This window comes from Macrotis lagotis, chromosome 3, assembly GCF_037893015.1.
Source record: "Macrotis lagotis isolate mMagLag1 chromosome 3, bilby.v1.9.chrom.fasta, whole genome shotgun sequence".
Classification (NCBI taxonomy): domain Eukaryota; kingdom Metazoa; phylum Chordata; class Mammalia; order Peramelemorphia; family Peramelidae; genus Macrotis; species Macrotis lagotis.
The window spans coordinates 18,678,460-18,694,462 of record NC_133660.1 but is presented as its reverse complement, the minus strand read 5'-3'; the positions used below and the strand labels follow the sequence as shown (position 1 = coordinate 18,694,462).

General features: G+C 40.3%; 1 long non-coding RNA gene across 1 annotated transcript; it reads right to left on the bottom strand.

Moving 5' to 3' along the window:
* Positions 1-3,488: 3,488 nt before the first annotated feature.
* On the bottom strand, positions 3,489-12,874 carry LOC141515996 (uncharacterized). Its single transcript, XR_012476579.1, has 3 exons — positions 12,761-12,874; positions 4,436-4,621; positions 3,489-3,726 (listed from the first exon to the last, which is right to left on the bottom strand). It is a non-coding gene; the product is annotated as an uncharacterized LOC141515996 (long non-coding RNA).
* Between the last annotated feature and the right edge of the window lie 3,129 nt (positions 12,875-16,003).

Genomic DNA, 16,003 nt, shown 5'->3' with positions numbered 1-16,003 from the left:
TTAAGTAGTACAAGTAACAGTTGAGAGTTCCATCCAGATGGGCCGCATTTCTGAAATCTCTGGGAACATGTTCACTTTTTCTTTTCCCCATTCCATGTGGTCTCTCCTTGACCATCTCCTTTTCTCTCTCTTTATTCTTAACTCTCTATCACTGTCTCTGTCTGTCTCTGTTTTTCTGTCATCATCATCATCATCATCTGTGTGTGTCTGTCTCTGTCTCTGTCTCTCTCTCTGTCTCTCTCTCTCTCTCTCTCTCTCTCTCTCACACACACACACACACACACACACACACACACACACACACACACACACACACACACCACACCCCTAAGTGAGATGCAACAGAACCTCACATACTGTTGGGAAGGTCTAATGCCTGCCAGGTGGGGGCATCTCCCAAGGCCTCAGCCCTCGCCTCCTCATACAGGGAGAACTAGGAGGTAGGAAGCCCTTGGAGCTTCATAGAGCCCTCAGTCCTAGCCTTCCCTTTTCTGACACGACTGTTTTGTCACTTCATAATTGTTCTGTGTGGTGTCTTCCACAAGTATTCTTATCTCCATTTGACAGAGCAGGAAACTGAGCCTCACAAAGAGGAAATGACCTGTTCCAGAATACAAAGCTCATAGATGTCAAAGACTGGATTTGAAGTGGAGACAACTTCTCTTAAGTCTCTGCCCATTCTACCACACTGCCATCTGGTAAAGCTAGCTGACTCAACTTTGTTGGAACACCCAAGGCCTGTACTGATAAGGTCACCCATGCTTGGCTTTGAGGGATGGGTGCATGCCTGCCAGTCAAGTCTTAGTGGCTGACTAGGATCTGCCTCTTCTCCCTGGGATTTCGGTGTCTGGCTCATAAAAGACCATCAAGTATAGGGTCACCAGAGAGGGAACTTCACTGGGCTTGTGGGAACAGGCTCCAGGACAGTTGGACTATGACTGGACCTGTGGGCTTCTCTCTGTCTCTGTCTCTCTCTCTCTCTTGTCCTGCTGCCTCTGTCTCATTTGGGAAGCACCACTAAGACCATTTCTGGGTATTTTTATTGCATTGGCTTGTCTTTAACCCCCCCCCCCCCCAAACCTCTGAGCATGAGGTGATTGTTCACATTTGGGGAGGGGAGGTGTGGAATCATCTGTCTCTTGAGTTACCTTAGACAAGCCACTTCCCCTGTCCAGACTTAGTTTCCCCACCCATAACATAGGGATGAAGACAGTCCATAGTACAGGTTCATGAGGGAATAAAGTGATTTTATAAAGTATAAAGGTGCTACTTTCCAAATGAAGTCTAGTGAAAAGATAGCTAAATGAAATCATAAGGAAGCCCTGGGCTCGAATCCTACCTCAATGACCTGCTAGTTCTAACATCTTGGATGAGTCACTTTACAGCCTGGTCTCATTGCCTTATCTGTAAAACGAGAGGGTCCAATTCAGTGATAAAGTTCATAACCCTGTACTACTGACAGTAGGAGGGTGTCTTTATCCCTATTTTACAGATGGGGAAACTTGTCTAAGATGGCTTGGCAAGAGAGTGACAGATTTGGGACTCAAGAGATAGATGAGCTCCATACCTCCCCGTCTTCCTCCCAGGCCCTCCCCCAAAATGTGAACACAGTCACCTCAAGATCAGGAGGTTTTGGTTTTTTTTGGGGGGGGGTGTAAGGTTTTTTTTTTTTTAGGTTTTTGCAAGGCAAACAGGGTTAAGCGGCTTGCCCAAGGCCACACAGCTAGGTAATTATTAAGTGTCTGAGACCAGATTTGAAGCCAGGTACTCCTGACTCCAAGGCTGGTGCTTTATCCACTGCACCACCTAGCTGCCCAGGGGGTAAGTTTTAAACCACTTTATACTTATTAACCACTAGCTGTATACCAAATCCTGTGTTAGGTGGGGGGCTACATAAACAAAGAAGTGGTCTATTCCAGACCCTCAAGGAGCTTACATTCTAATGGGTTTGGCACACGTGTCTGTCTGTCTGTCTGTCTGTCTGTCTGTCTGTCTGTCTCTCTCTCTCTCTCTCTCTCTCTCTCTCACACACACACACACACACACACACACACACACACACACCTACCTAGACATTTCTGCACCTTTTCCAAAAGTAGTTTATTGGAACAATCTTGTAGAATTAACTTTTGGATAATATCTTAAGAAATTATAGAAATTCATTAAATAATAATAGAAATTACATGACAAAATCCTGGCTCCCGTGGCATTCTAATATCCTATTATATACTCAGTGGCCACCCTTTGCCTCCTGGTTGAGCTCCTAAGCCTGGCATTCAAGGCCCCTGTAGTCTGGCCCTATCTACCTGACTTGTCTTATTTCAGCTGCTCCTCTTCATGTCTGTATAAGACCGCTCAGTCCAACTCTTAACCTGCCCTCGAACCCACTGAGATACTTCTCCTATGAAGCCTTGTCTGACCCTCCTTCCCAAGGCCTGGAGGGAAAGCAATCACTGCTTCCTCAGCTGCCTCCTGTGTGTGGTGGCCACACTCACCATTATCAGAGTCTCTGAGCCCTTTTCCTCCTCACCCCCACCCCAACCCAATTCTGTGCCAAATTGTAAATTAAACCACAAGTTCCTTTGGACATGCCATCTATATGCCATCTACAAACTGGACCACAGGGTCTGATGGGTCTTCATGTTTGAAATGGACCAATTTGATGGTTTAGAAAGGAAGTGTAGACCCCACTTATACATTGAAAGTCAAGTCAACCAATCATATTCCAGTGAAAGGGAGTTATTCATTACACTCCCAAGTTTAGACTCTTGTGTGGGAGAAGGAGGAGGAGGGGAACATTTTTTCCTCCAGTTCATTCAATCTAGTACAATGTAGCTTCATGCTGACTCATCTTTATGCTCTCAATGTATGTTACCCATAGCATACATTTTATAAATAAAGTTCAAACTACAGTGTTAGGCAATGGCTGGCATTAGTTTGTGAAGGCAAGCTTTGGGTGGTTATTGTTGGCATTGCTACTTAGCTAGCATCATGTAACCTGAGTAATGTTGTGAACTGGTCTTTTCTCCTATCTTGTTTTTGTGTTGATTTGCTGGCATAATACAATCTTAGATTTTTAGGATTATTGGAGAGGAGATCTTGGAAGTGATCTAGTTCAAATCCCTAACTTTACAGATGAGGAAACTGAGGCTCAACTTTCTCACAGGTAGCAGGTAAAACTGGCCTGGGTGTTTTGGCTCCAAATCCTGTACTTTCCCTTGCTATCATGTAAACTGGTAAGGCCACCCTGTTTATTCTCTCTGCAAGATAGGACTCATGCAACTGGGTAGGGATGTTGGGAAAGCCCCATTGTCAGCATTCTGACCCTGAGCCTGATGAATGGGGATGAGGTGGTGGAGAGGCTATTGAACATCTTGAAGAAAAGGTGACCTGGGAAGAGGCGATACCTCTGAACACAGGGGTGGATGTGGTCCTGGGGTGGGAACTGGTGCCCTCTCTGGGATGAAAAGAAGCACAAAGGAAGCCCATTGGTTTCTTAACCCCTTCTTTTCCAATTCTGTGCCTTGCTACAAGTCCCTATGGACCCCACTCCCAAGTTGTAGCATGAGTGTTTTCTTCTTCCTGGAAATGACTTCAACACTTTCTCAGAAGGAGGATCAGGTTGATTCTATTCCCCAAGGTGGCTTCGCAATTAAGTGAGGCATATGGGACAGGTGGTCCTAGAGAGATCCTCAGTATAGGATTTGGCAGGTGCCCAGAGAAGCTCTAGAAAATAAACAGAAACACTTTCTTGGTCATTGCAGGCAGGACTTTCCTCCCTCCTGAAGCCTGATTTTGGGGGGGCTAACCTTAGAGAAAAAAACAGGCTTGGACCCCAGGGTCCTCCTTCCCAAATTCTAGGCTCTTCTCCCTAGACCACCATATATTATCCTGTTTTTTAATGTGTGTATGAAGTATTGGGCTCACAGTTCAATAAAACAAAAAGTTTGGGGACTTGGCAAATATACAGAGCAGTCATTAAAAATAGTTCACATTTCTAGGTAGTTCTCTGATTGGATCAGATGAATGTCCTCTGTGGGCCAATGGATTCCCTGGTTGACCCTAAGAACATGTCACTAACAGACCTGCTTGACTGTTCATTGGGCAAGGAAGACAGGCACAGTGGAGTAGCTGTCTGCCATGTGATCACTCTTAGGTCCCAATACCTTGAGATGCATAGTAGCCTAGGTGTTCTAGGAGGATTTTGTACATGGGCTGCTCAGGACTGGTGGTGCTAGACTGGATGACCTCAATACCACATGAATGAGTCCTTTTATCAAGGGAAAAGAGTCCAACCTTGTCGCACTGTTGAATGTCAAGGTTTGACTGGGGATAGCTGAGGAAACCCAGATCAGCATTGGACTCTGGGAAATATATAACCTAGGAGGCACTGGTCTATTCCCAGCCTCACAATGCTATCCCACCCAAGACTTACCAAATGTCACCCCTCCATCACAAAGATTGTGTTCAGAGAAGGAGTGGGTTGCCGGAATAGTCTGAGGCCCTGAAGGGCCACCCTGAAGCACTTTAGCATAATGGCTCCCAGAGGAATCCCCACTTTGTCTGGCCATGAAGGTAATCTGGTTCTCAGTCTGGTCCCTCCAGTGTAAATTGGGGCAACCTTTGAACAGAGAAAGAGAGATGGAAGATCTGGTCGTGACCTTAATGATGGGGACAAGGGCAGGTTTGTGAACTCCATGGACTCTTTTCATGATGTTTGGGTTCTGAGGCAGAGAAGTCAAGGAGGCCTGAGGTATTGGCTCCCGACTGAGGATCAGAAGACTTCTCTGAGGGAGAGAGCTCCTCCCTTGACTGAAAGGCACCTGAAGGCACAGGTCTCCTGGGACTCTGAAGCGCTGGACTCGACCTAGCTGCATATGACCCTGGGCAGAGAAGTTCCTAGCCACCTTCCTCAGATGTGCTGAGAGAGTGGAGAAGAATAATGTGTGCAAAATACTTTGTCATCTCAGTGGCACTTGTTTAGAGAAGAAAAAACTAATTTGCTTTTCCCCCGGATGGGACTTCCCCAAAGTAGGAATTTCTATGTCAGAATAGGACTAAGCTGGTACCTGAAATTTGCCCTTCATTGAACCAAGGGTAGGTTCAGGACCCTGTTCCAAAGTGGGGAAACTGATACAAAGCCATTGGTGAGGAAGAGATCATTCCATTCTTCTCTTATCCAGTTTCCTATTTGAATTATTCTTTTCCTTCTTTTATAAGGTGAATTCTTCACATTCTTCATTTCTTATATAGGTGCTCTAGGAGGATTTTGTACTACCACATGTAGAGATATTGGGCCCCATGAGTAGGGACAATGAGGCCCACCTGTTGATGAGGTCTGCCATTGTGTAGCTTGAAGGGAGGAAGCAGAAGAGATATCTCTAACCTTTTCTTCCTCCCCCACCCCCCAACCCTTTCTCCAAGGGAGAATTTTCCTTGCTTCTAAGAGGCTGGCACTGAAGGCCACTCTGCTTTTCTAAGAAAGAGGATTATAATACTATCTAGATTTCTATCTAGATTATTGTCATAATATCTGTCATATCTGTAGCTGATGTTAAACCTATTTGCTCCTTTAAATATTGCTAATCCTAGGGAATATTATATCAGTTCAGTCTAATTTTGATCACTTTGCCTTATTAGTATTGGGGAAAAGAGGATCCCAAGCCTTATCTCCAAGGCTTGACCAAATATCAGTTCCATGATGAATACATATAGCAAATGACAAACAAACCCATTTATCTAAAATGAGAGCAAAACAGAAATCAGAGACGATATACATAAGAGAATATATGCCAGGTAATAAAGTGAAGGGAGCAAGGTAATTCAGTTCAACCAAGGACAAACTCCCCCAAATCTCTAGAGCAACAAGCTGGCTAAAGGGACATGATGAAGACTGTAAGCTCTTTGCAGGTATTCTTAGTCTTTTCCTTTTTTTAATTGATTAAAATTTTTTTTTCCAATTACAGGCTATGAAAGTTTTCAGTGTTAATCCACATACATATGCGTATTTTTAAGTTACATGATTTCCTTCCATCCTCTCATCCACCTCCCTTCAATGGTGAAAAGTATGGTGAACATTGTACATGTACATTTGTGTTTAACATGTTTACAGATTAGTCATTTTCTGTATGAGAAATTAGGACTAAGGGAAAAGGGAAAAAAAACATGAGATAGGAAGGAAAAACATAAGAGAAAATTTTAAAAAGTGAACAGTGTTCAGATTTTGTAGTTTTTGTTTTGTTTTGTTTTCTTCTTCTGGGATGTGTATAGCATTGTTCCTAACAGGTCTCCCAGGGTTGTCCTAGCTCTCTGAACTGCTGAGAGGAGCTGCATCACAATGTTATCATTCTTTTTTTAAAAAAAATTTTAAATTTAAAACAATGGGGTTAAGTGACTTGCCCAAGGTCACATAGTTAAGCAATAATTAAGTGTCTGAGGCTGGATTTGAACTCAGGTCTTCCTGACCCCAGGGCCAGTGCTCTATCCACTGCGTCACTTAGTTGCCCCACAATGCTGTTCATATGTACAATGTTCTCTTGGTTCTGCCCCCTTCACTCAGCATCCATTCCTATAATTCATCCCATGCTTCTCTAGAGTCTGACCATTCATGCTTGCTTATAGAATAATAGTACTTCCTTACATTTATATACCACAACTTGTTTAGCCATTCCCCATTTGATGGGCATCCCTTCAATTTCAAATCCTTTGCCACTACAAAAAGAGTTGCTATGAATATTTTGGAAAATATGGGATTTCCCCATTTTAAATAATTTCTTCTGGATATAGGCCTAGTAGAAGTCAAAGGGTATGATTAGTTTTATTGCTCTTTGGGTGTAGTTCCCTATTGCTCTCCAGAATGGTTCAGTTAATTCACAACTCTGCCAACAGTGTATTACGGTCTCAATCCTCCCACAACTTCTCCAACATTTATCCTTTTTCCTTTTTTGTCACCTTTGCCAATCTGATAGGTGTGAGGTGATACCTCATAGTTTTAATTTGCATTTCTCTAATCAGTAATGATTTAGAGTATTTTTCCATATGATTGATTATATATAATTTTAATTTCATTTGAAAACTGGTGGTTCATATCCTTTGACCATTTATCAATTGACCATTTATTAGTTTTAATCTTATAACTTTGATTCAATTCTCTATATATTTTAGAAATGAGACCTTTATCAGAATCCCTAACTGTGAAAATTATTTCCCAACATCTGCTTTCCTTCTAATTTTGGCAGCATTGATTTTATTAGGACAAAACCTTGTTAATTTAATATAGTCAAAATCATCCATTTTGCAATTTATAATGTTCTCTATTTTTTTCATCATAAATTTCTCCCCTTTCCATAGATCTGACAGAGCATTTCTTGATGTTCATTGGTCTCTGGTATCACCCTTTATGTCCAAATCCTGTACCCATTTTGACCTTATTTTGGCATAGGGTGTGAGATATGGGTGTATGCCTAGTTTTTCCCATACTATTTTCCAGTTTTCCCAACAATTTTGTCAAATATTGAGTTCTTATTCTAGAAGCTGATGTCTTTGGGTTTATCAAACAGTAGATTACTAGTCATTTACTACTGATTCTTTTGAACCTATCCTAATCCATTGGTCCAATACTCTACTTTTTTTTTTAGATTTTGCAAGGCAATGGGTTTAAGTGGCTAGGTAATTATTAAGTGTCTGAGGTCGGATTTGAACCTAGGTACTCCTGACTCCAAGGCCGGTGTTCAATCCACTGTGCCACCTAGCCACCCTGGTCCAGTACTCTATTTCTTAACCAGTACCAGGCAGTTTTGATGACTGCTGCTTTATGGTATAGTTTTTAGATCTGGTAGAGCAAGACCACTTCCTGGTCTTTTCCTGCAGCAACCAGAAGTGGAATTGACTGTTTTCATTTTCTCTTTCAAAACTTAGCCCACATTGAGTCCCAAGGGGATAGGTATGTGAAGCATCCAAAGTGGGATTCACTAAGGCTGGGGATCTCTCACTTCTCACTAATTCTGTCCCACCCCTCATGTAGGTCAGGGCTTTCTTTTCCATGTATCAGTAGAAAATCCCATCCCAAATGGATTTTGGAACAAAAATTAAATTTACATGCTATTTAAATTTCATCCCATTCATATTGCACAGTTTGACTAGCCATTTTGCTGTTGAGGGGCATCCACTTTGCTTCTGGCTCTCAGCTAGCAAAACAAAAAGTCTTGTTTTGGTGGACATGAGCCCTTTCTGTCTTGGTCTTCCTTATGTATATGGCTAGAAGTGTGATCAAAGGCATGAACATTTTGTTAATTTTTAAAACATCATTCCAAATAGCTTTCCAGAATCACTGGACCCATTTATATCTCCACCAAAAGCAAATTGCTACTAGTCCTTCTGTATCAAAGTGAACCACACCAACCAACCAAGAGCTTGGAGGCATGAGTTGTACAGTTGTGTTTATGGTGAGGTATGCTGTGCAAGGCATCCTTCTCATTTGCCTTTACCAGAATCATTTCATCCAGGGCATTATCTGTCTTGCATTATCTGTCTACATACTTTCTTTGCATTTGCAGTTTGCTCCATATAAAGTTGAAGCTGTTTTTATTTGCATTTATTTTGTTGTTAATAAACAATTTTCCCTCTGATTCTATTGGCTCACATCCTTTGATCCTTTGTCCATTGAAGAATGATTCAGAATTATACATCCATCTATCCTTTCATCCTCTTAAGAAACAATTTTCCTTTGATCCTCTGTCCACTTAAGAATGATTCAGAATTATACATCCATCTATCCCTTCATCCTCTTAAGAAACAATTTTCCTTTGATCCTTTGTCCATTGAAGAATGATTCAGAATTATCTATCTCTTCATCCCTTAATAAACAATTTTCCTCTGATTCTATTTGCTCACCTCCTTTGACCATTGAAGAATGATTCAGAATTATACATCTATCTCTTCATCTCTTAACAATTTTCCTCGATTCTATTTGCTCACATCCTTTCACCATTGAAGAATGATTCAGAATTATATATACATCCATCTATCCCTTCATGTCTTAATAAACAATTTTCCTTTGATTCTATTTGCTCACATCCTTTGACCCTTTGTCCACTGAAGAATGGTTCAGAATTATTCATCCATCTACCCCCTTCATCCTATTATCTATGTAAATTTCAGAAAACCTTAGAAAGATTTACATGAACTGATAAGAAAGTAAAGTGAGCAGAACCAGCAGCCCATTAGACACAGAACAGCAATATTATGCACAGGAGAAGAGGGAATGACTTAGATAACATTACTCATCATGAGTCCCTCAGAATTGCCTTGGATCACTGTATTTCTGAGAAAAGCTAAGTCTAGCAAAAGAACTGAAGGACTGATGGAGTCTGAATATAGATAGAAGTATTTTGTTTCTTCACTTTCTTATTTATTTTTTAGTTTGAGTTTTCTTTTACAAAATGACCATTATGGAAATATGTTTTACATAATTACTCATGTATATCAGATTGCTTACCATATCAGGAAGTAGGGAGGGGAGGGAGAGGGGAAGAGGGGGAGGTAATTTAGGATGCAAAATTTTAAAAAATGAATGTGAGGGACAGCTAGGTGGTGCAGTGGATAGAGCACCGGTCTTGGAATCAGGAGAATCTAAGTTCAAAACCGGCCTCAGATATTTAATAATTACTTAGCTGTGTGGCCTTGGGCAAGCCACTTAATCCCATTGCCTTCCAAAAATACAAATGTTAAAAATTGTTTTCACATGTACTTGAGAAAAAATAAAATAAGTTGTAATTGAAATTATCTATCTTCTTTTGTGACTACCTCTATGATGTATTCTATTATTCGTTGCATTTAAAAAAAATTTTTAATCTACCTCTCCATTCTTTTGTCTCCTTCCCCCTCACCCCCTTCTCAGTTAAGTGGTACAAAATCTTCTTTTTCCTCCTCTACTACAACCTCTTAATTTTAGGACTCTTTTTTTCCATATCCTCTTTCAAGAAATTTCCCTCTTCTGAATCTCTCCTTCCAGTATATCTTTCCTTCCAATTTATTCTAAGTTTTATTTTCTTATTGATGGGCTATCTTTATTTACTTCTATATTCCTAATGGGGTGGAGTAAAGATTTGATAGGCAAGTGGGGGGGCAAGTTGGAGTTTCCTCTTTTCTCTAATTCAATGGTATTGCCTCTATATGTCACATAACATTCTCTGTTCTTCCTTCCAGCTCTTACTCTGAGGAATCTGAATTTTTGAGAGAAAACAATGTTCTTTGTGTCTCAAATCCTAGAACCTAGTCTTATGTTTTATCCTTACCATGATTGGCCTATTTGCTATGGTCAAATTACAGTCTTGTTCTATGATGCTGCTACTCCACCCCACCCCACCCCCAGACTCCTATCTCCTTCTGAGGTAAACAATTGTACAAAGTGATGTCCTGAGATGAAATTCATTATAATGTTCCAGTATCTTATGACAGGCATACATCTCCTCAATGAAAAGTTCTTTAGGGCCATTGTCCTCTTCTGTTCTGTGACAGAGACCTTTCTGTATCCCCATCCCAGACCCTCCCGTCCTTTGATTTGAGCCTCTTCTTGGGCATTTCTCACTCCAGTGGAGACACAAGTGAGTTATTAAGCCTTTCCTACTCACCCATGAAGGGTTCACTCACTCTCCTCTCTAACTGACCTGCCTTCTCCCACTCTTTCATTCCACTCCAACAAAAGATGCTGATTAACTGATGATGGGACTTTGTTCATGGAGTGTTAATCTGATCTTTTCACCTTTATCTTTTTTTTTTTTTGCAAAGCAAATGGGGTTAAGTGGCTTGCCCAAGGCCATACATCTAGGTCCTTAATAAGTTTGAGGCTGGATTTGAATTTAGGTACTCCTAACTCCAGGGCCGGTGCTTTCGCCACCTAGCAGCCCCTTACTTTATTGTATTCTTTAAGTTCTTAAATCTTTAGTCCCTTGTTTCTTAAAAATCCCTTGATAGTTCCTTTGTACCTTCTCTGACTTTATAGATCCTTCTTTTAAGAAAATACAAATATAAGAGATTTTATTCTTTTAGTTTACATTAAAATTATATTTCCTTTTTCTTATGCCTCATTATTTCAGTTATTTTGCAAGTAGAATTATATACTCATGATTTTTTCCCAGAAATGTCCCCTCAAAAGTCTTTCTTTCATTGAATATACATTTCTTTTTTCATTAGTAATTAGGCTCAGGCTTGCAGAAAATGCTTTTTTTGTTGCTTCTTGTAGTTCCTTTACTTTTTTGCGATGTACTATTTTTTCTCCTAGCAATCCTCATGAATATGGAATATAGTATGTCAGTTAAATTACTTTTCCTTCTTATTTTTTTGTTGTTTTGGGGCAAAATTTATTAAACTTGTTAAATATCATCCCATTTAAGATCTACAAGCCACATTTTATTTTTCTAATCTGTGGATTTTCTCGATCAATGCCTTGTCTAGCTTTGGAAATCCTGGGAAATTGCATTATTTACTAAATTATGATGTTCAAAATCAAAGATTTTGTAATGGTCTACTGGGAGGTCTATTATTCCTAAGTTATCTCTCTTCATCCTGAACTGTAGGACAGTCACTTCAGGTTGTATAGAATTATTAACTTTGAGGACTTTTGCTTCTCTTCTATCAAATTGTTCCTCTACCTCAACATTTTTATGTTCTAAATTTGTTATTTGCTCTCTCTCTCAGCTTCTATTCCTTTAGAAAGATGTTTCATCAGCCTCAGACACTTAACAATCACTTAGTTGTGTGACCTTGGGCAAGTCACTTAACCCCATTCTCTTTTTCTATTCTGAACTTTGTCATTTTAAATTCTGCATTGACAACTGATACAGTCTTAAATTTATTCTTCTTTTCTGTATTTCATTTCTTTTTTGAACTATTCTGTCAAAATAAAAACAATTGTTACTGTGTTTCATGACTTTACAGAGGAGGAAAATGAATCTGAGAGGCTAAGTGACTGGACTCACCCAGATAGTAGTATACTGCTGAGGCAGAATTTGAACACAGGTCTTCCCGATGCCAAGCCCAGTGCTTGATTCACTCTGACATGCTGCCTCACAAATGAATTTTGTGATTCCAATCCAGATGCTCTGATTTTAGACTTACTTTGTACCAGACTGTTTCCTTTGACCACTTCTGAAATTTATTCAGTAACTTTTTTTAAGTGACTACTGTGTCAGAACATTTGCTTTCAGCTCAGAGAAGCATAAATTGGAAACAAAAAGGTAACAAATCAATTCTATGGGGACTTCATGTGGGAAACTGAGGTTCCAAGGAATATTTCATCTTAGATCCTTGTGTTACAATGCAGGGTTCTCTCCTTGCACCCACTCTTGCCTACTAGGGATTCTGGGTATCTGGAGCCCTAAGAGTCCTTGGGTCCTCTGCCTACCTGGTCATTCAGGAAATCATCTTGGAGGAAGCTTGGTGGTCCTAGTCTAATAATGTCTTTCTGTCCTCCTGATTAATTCAGGGAATAAGATTTGGAATCAGAGGATGGAGTTGAAATCCATACATCAGTTCACCTTCCATACCTGAGGGTGGACCAGGATGGCTGCTAAGGTAATTCTCCTCCAACTCCCAATCCATGTCCCTGGGATCTTTCCTATCCTCTTATTCTACCCAGGAAGAAACAAGAAAAGGAAATCAGGAATATAATTTCTGGGCCAGGGTGAGTGAGGCTGACCTCAGTCTCAAAACTCCCAAGAGACCAAAGGGAATTGAGGCAGAGAAGAGAGAATGTGCTCACCTTGTTTCTCCAAGCACGAAGGAACAAGTCTCATTGTAGCTCCATCATAACTTCATGCTTCTACTACGTCCAGGGGCTTGAATCTAAAGAAACCTTTCTGGTTCAGTCAACCCACTGATGTATGATTCTCTCTATGATGTCATGGTCCTTGTTGCCATGACAACTGGCACCCACTATGATGACTGGCACCCATTATGTCTTGTCTGTCTTTTTTCATAAAAAGTCCTGAGCAGAGACCCTGGGCTATAAGCTCAATTACCACAGAAGCCCGGCAGGTTACTGCCTCTCTTTGAGCCTTCATTTCCTCATCTATAAAATGGGGGTGATGATGATGATCACACCTACTTCCCAGGGTGTGAAAGGGGAATGAGATTGAGGATAGAGAACATTGGGCCAATTTTAATTATAGTCTTCTGCAATTTTGATCTATGTCTATCATGGTTGCAAATATAGAGTATATCAGATTGCCTTCTGTTGGGGGGGAGGGGAAAGGAAGGGAAGGAGGGAGAAAAATTGTAAAACTCAAAACCTCATATAGAAAAGATTGGTAGAAACTACCACTTTATGTAATTGTACATATATATATTATATATATATATATATATATATATATATACATACATATTCTTATTTCATGTTCCACTTTTGATGCTCATGTTCCAAGAAAGCACCACTCTTTAGGATAGACATTGAGAGTCTAGATCATGTCCAGAGAGAGGGGAAAGGGTCTGGAAATAAGTTTAAAGGAATTGAATATATTTAGCAGGGAGAAGGAAAGACTAAGGAGAGAGTTGCTGCTTTGCAACTTGAAAGATTTGAAAGAAGGAACGGGTTTTTATGCTGTTGGGTTCTAGAGGTCAGAGCCAGGAGCTGGGGGAAGCTTCCAAGAGGCCAATGAGAATGGTCCCAGGTGCAAAGGGTTGCTTGGGAGGTAGGGGTGGCTTCAGCTGAGGGTTCTTAGCAAAGGCCAAATGAGTAAAGGTCAGGGATATTTGTATGTTGTTCAGTCATTTTCAGTTGTATCTAACTCTCTGTGACCCCATTTGGGGTTTTCTTGGCAAAGATACCAGAGTGCTTTGCCATTTCCCTCTCCATTCATTTTTATAGATGAGTTTAACTGAGGCAAACAGAGTGAAGTGACTTGCCTGGGGTCCACAACTAGGAAGTGTCTGAGGCTGGATTTGAACTCAGGAAGGTGAGTCTTCCTGACTTGTACCCACTGTTCTATCCTCTATGGCACCACCCAGTTGCCTCAAGTATGTTGTAGAAATGCTCATTGGTTATCATTAATCAAGCAGAGATAGTTTGTGATTCTAGGACCCTCTAATAAGATTCCAGGTAAGAAGGGACAGATAGCCTGTGGGGACACAAGGAGTTGAATAGAGCTGGATAAGGAGAGAGAATAGAGGATAGTTATTTGACTGGAATGCCACAAAAAGGCAACCAGTCATGGTCCAGGCAGCTTGAGGAGGGCCTTCCATCCCACCAGATGTTATTTTGAAAATCAATGAGGAGCTACTGAGTTTCTGGGTACACAGGGATCTGTTTCTATTTGAATTGGACATCGCCGATGATCATCATAAAACCTATAAAAATCACAAAAGAGATCAAGAGGAAATAAGCAATATTTTTTAAAATATGGAATCTTTAAAAAATTTAAATTTTCAATTTAAAAAATTATAGGAACTAGTCAGTGATGCCATTAGGTGAGGGTGAAGTGTCCCAGATGAGGAATTGCTTTTTTCCCCTTCATTTTCAAAGAAAACCACACTGGGAGGTGATACTATGACAAGCACTCTCTTCCAATTACAGTACAGCAATTTATAGTCTCCTAGTTTGCTGAAAGTGGCTTAATACATTGAGAACTGGGCTCAGAGACAGGAGTGTCAGAACTCAAATCCTGCTACAGTCATGATCTGGGTTAATTAACTACTCTTTGTCTCAGTTTCCTCTACAGTAAAATGGGAATAATAACAGCACCAATCTCCCAGAGCTCTTCTGAGAACAGATGAGATAATATACATAAAGAGCTTTGGAAACTTTAAAGTGCTATTAAGAAGTTATTGATAATTTTATTATAATTATTATTAGAGTTGTGTCAGGGCACTGAGGGGAATGGCTTGGTAGGGTCCCACAACTCTTTGTATCAGAGAGGATCTGAACCTTCGCTTTCTTGGCTCTGAAGTTAGTCTTCTAGCCATTACACAACACTGTCCCTTCAATAGTATCATTATCAGCAATGAAGTGAATGCATTAATTTTCCATTTATAGTTAACTTGGGACATTTTTTAATTGAGTGAGAGTATCACTATCAATCCATTGTTAAATAATAAGGCTTTGTGGACATCTCCAAAGTCTGGCTCCTAGTAGATGATTCATGAGGGCTTGATGATTGGCTGATTGATGGCTTTCCTGTCAGCAGGATACTCACCCCAGTACCAGAAAGGATGCCAGGAGGAACAGTTCTCTTACACAGACTTCTGTTGATGGGGCATTCACTACCTTTCTGACAATGAATTTCTAATTTGGACAGTGCTGGTCAGGAGGAATCTTTTGCATATATTCAATCTAAATCTCTAAGAATTCCGTTTTTGGCTCCCAGTTCTGTTACTGGGGTCAAGCAGGAAAAGTCCAGTCCTTATCTCTCATAAGGCCATATTATTTGTGTAATAGAATTGGAATTTGAAGTTAGAAGTTACTTATTGGAGTTTCAGTTCTCACACATGCCACCTATGTGTGTGACCCCCGGAAACTCATCAAAGCTTCTGGATCTCTCTTTCCTCATTTGTAAAATAGAGATTTATCAACAGCAAGCACCTATCACATTCCAGACACTGGGGATACAAAACCAAAAATGAATTAGCCCTTTCTCCTCCAGAGTTCCTGACATGCTCTTTCTCAGAGGGATGGAACAGAAGACCCCTCAGAAACTAAAAACTGCTAAAGACATGGCTATGGCCCATCTTTCCAGTACCTACAGGCAGTTGTCACATTATGACATCTGAGTTTTAATGGAAGACTAAATGGTCATAGAAAGAAAGAGAAAGAAAGAAAGAAAGAAAGAAAGAAAGAAAGAAAGAAAGAAAGAAAGAAAGAAAGAAAAAGAAAGGAAGGAAGGAAGGAAGGAAGAAAGAAAGAAAGAAACAAGGAAAGAGAAAGAAAGATAATGACAGATAGAATGATTGATCAATCAATAGATTGAAAGAGGTAGAAAAGTAGGTAAGTAGTGGATGGATGAATGGG